The 3,322-nt window shown below is 29.7% G+C and overlaps 1 non-coding gene across 1 annotated transcript; it reads left to right on the top strand.

Annotated features, from left to right (window-relative positions):
• The first annotated feature begins 1,385 nt into the window (after positions 1 to 1,385).
• On the top strand, positions 1,386 to 1,468 carry LOC145135198 (small nucleolar RNA SNORD25). The gene has a single exon (XR_013719660.1). It is a non-coding gene; the product is annotated as a small nucleolar RNA SNORD25 (small nucleolar RNA).
• Positions 1,469 to 3,322: the final 1,854 nt, after the last annotated feature.

The following is a 3,322-nucleotide window of genomic DNA, read 5'->3' on the forward strand; positions in this document are numbered from 1 at the left end:
AACGAGGTGGTATTGAAGTTGAGTTTTCTATTTCAACAGGATTGCATACGTTTATGGTAACTTTGAACTGTCATAGTGTTTCGTTATTTGTCAAATTTGCCCGATTTTATTTACAACTTGTAGTTCACAATTTAAACTATTGTTTACATAGTTTACATGTATTTTTTTGTTGTATATCCAATGGGATACATGATCCTAAACAAGGGTTATTAAAGTTGTTTTCTTAACTAACATTTCCATTTCTAATACCTTAATCAGTTACAAAAACAATCCTCTAAGTTTAAAGAAAAAAGTACCAAACAATACAGTTTATTCGGTTCTTTTCAGTCATTAATCATATTGTAAATATTATTCAGTTTATTTGGGTAATAACCTCATCAGGTCGATTAATACTCAAACCGAACTGAACCCGTATTGATTTAATCTGTCCGCTTTTCGGTTCCGATTTGGCCCAATTCCGACCCGAATTACATCCCTATTACAAAAAACTTGATAAACCTAAGGATGCGTTTGGTTGTGGAATTTTGTTTTCATTTTCTAAGAAAATGTTTTCATAAAATAGAGTTGAGTTTTCATTTTCAGTTTTCAATGAAAATTTTAGAAAACGTGTTTGGTTGGAACCAGTGGAGTTTTATTTTTATCTTAGAAATTTGGAAAACTGTAATAATCATTTTTCTAATTTACATAAAATTTGGAAAACTAAATTTTTTTATTTTTTTAGAAAACTATGAAAAAATGAACGAACCAAACACGTTTTCAAAATTTCTGTTTGTTAAAAAAAAAAAAAAAATTTTAACAACAAAGGAACCCTAAAATTCCTTAAAAGCTATATGTAAAAAAGAATTACACAGAACCCTACATATTATTTAAATTGGGCTGTTAAGCCTAAAACAACTAATGGGCTTTATATAGATTTTCGATATACGAATATACGATACCTTAGGGTTAAAGAGTTGTTACAATATCAACCGTTCACGTAACGATTGAACGTGTGAGGCGTCAGATGTGATTGTGTCCAGCTCTACATAAACCCAGACTCCCAATCTTCACTCCCATCGCATCTCTAATTCGGGTTTTGTTTTACAATTTTATGTCATTGAGATTCTTCCGACTTCCGGTCATCTTCCGTCTTAGATTACAATTTACGTTTATCTGATCCGAGGCTTCGCTATCTGGTCGGCGTGAATTTTTTCAGTTTCTGCCCGACTCGTTCCCTAGAAGCAAGATCAAGCGTGCTGTTCTAAACTTTTTAATCTCCTTCGGCTTTCATTTGTTCGAGATCACTAGTACAGCTACATTTATTTCTCTATTCTATACATTCTAATTTGCTTTTGTTTTGTATTCTATTGATTTTAGTTTCGTGGTATTTGATTTTTCGGAAAACGATTAGCGATGATGAGTCAATACAGACCTGTAATGATTTGCGAGCATGATCGCAATTTATGAACATCTAAGGGACTGAGCTTTATATTGTTTTCTATCTTTCAATAGGCTGCCGACTTATTATGTTTTTTTTTCTTTTTGTTGATATTTTCTCTTTAGATTATTCAAAAATTTGATCTTTTTTAAATGATTTGTGATTGCTATTTTTTCATTTTTAAGTTATATTCTGTAACGGAAATTACGATCCCTGAGATTTTGCTATTGAAACCCATTTGATGCAATATCTCATAGGTGTCAATTCATAACCATGAACGTGGCAGATATTGTTGCTTGATATCTTTTGGAAGCGATAAAATAAAGTAAATGGTTGATTATATGTTTTGTTTTTTAAATGTTTTTTTCCCTTCTAAAGTACAAAGTTTAACAGGTTTTCAATGTCAATTAAATTGCCTAATAGGATTTAAAGTTAGTACATGTTAAGTCTTTAATCGAATTTTTGTTTGCTCCCCAAGGGTTATAATAAGATAAAAAAATCAAATTTGAAAACATTTAACCCTTTTTAGCGAATATCTCTAAAACTACTCAGATTTTTTTTTCATATTGCTGGGAGAAGATAATATCCCGAACTTCATTTCTTCCCCCTTTCTTCTCCAATCTTATCCCATTTTCACCTCCATTTTTGGAGATATAAATAGGATTCCCCATGTATCTCCAAAAATGGAGATAAGTTTGGTCGGTAATTTTAGTCTCTCATATTTATTTTATACATTTGTAGTTTATTTTCTCTACTAATTATAATTTAAATGCAATATTTAGTATTTATAATATCATGTTATATAATGATTTTTATTAATTAATCATAAATATAGACTTTAATTAGTACGATATATATTTGACAATATATATAAGTTATAAAAATGGAATATTTTATGAATATATTTTTTGGGGTAAAAAATAGGGTAGAAATTGAAATAGGGTTGGAGATGAAACACTTTATTTTTTATTCCATTTATAGGGAAAAAAATAAAGATTGGTTGAAGAGGTCTAACAGATTGAAGTTGATATAATCAAAGAGGATATAGTAACATAAAAAATGGTCCCTTGAAATTACAAATCTCTTCCTATCTTCCTTTTTATTCGATTGACTAATTTCTTTGGACATCCCCGCAATAGCAGAAAATTAGTGTTTGATTTTTTAACGAGAAAATTACTAATATAGTCTAATTAGCTAATTCCTTAACTATTTTTAGCTAAAAATTAACAATCGTCCAAAAATAGCCTAGGTAATTAGAATGGCTTCTGTTTTGCCAAATGTATTGTTTTGGGATAAGTATAATTTTTTTTTTAATTTCGAACATCTAAAAGCATAGGTTATTTTATAACCTATGGTTTCCTTTTGAAGAACTATGGTTTCCCAAACCGTAAGGTTTTGGGTAAAAAGTTTATGGTTTTATAATTTTTTTTAAATAATTGGAGAGTAGTTTTTGACTACTATTTTGATAAAAAAATATTGTCCGAGACAATCATCCCTTTTTTGGGTAGATTCGCCTTTTCTTCGTAAACATTGTAAACATTGCAAACTCTTTTCCAAATCAACCTTCTAATATGAAACACCACAACATATGAGGACACAAATTTTTTCGTTGTATTGTAGCACTTCCCGGAATTATTAGGAACATCTCTTATTGTTACACCTCCAAACCGAAACGGCGAAAATGTTTCGAAGTGGATGACATCATGTATATTATCACAACACATGCATCATAGTAATCAAAGTATAACAATCATGTATTGAAAAGTATAAGTTTTTACATGTGTTCATGTCATTGTATACATGACACCAAAAAGTTTAAAAGACATGAGTCAATGAAGCCTTGTCTTCTAAAAAATCCATGGATGTAATAAGTTGGCGAGTTAATAAGCATGTTTGTAATTGAAA

Source organism: Lactuca virosa, chromosome 8, assembly GCF_052849685.1.
Source record: "Lactuca virosa cultivar CGN04683 chromosome 8, Lactuca_virosa_CGN04683_v6, whole genome shotgun sequence".
Classification (NCBI taxonomy): Eukaryota; Viridiplantae; Streptophyta; class Magnoliopsida; order Asterales; family Asteraceae; genus Lactuca; species Lactuca virosa.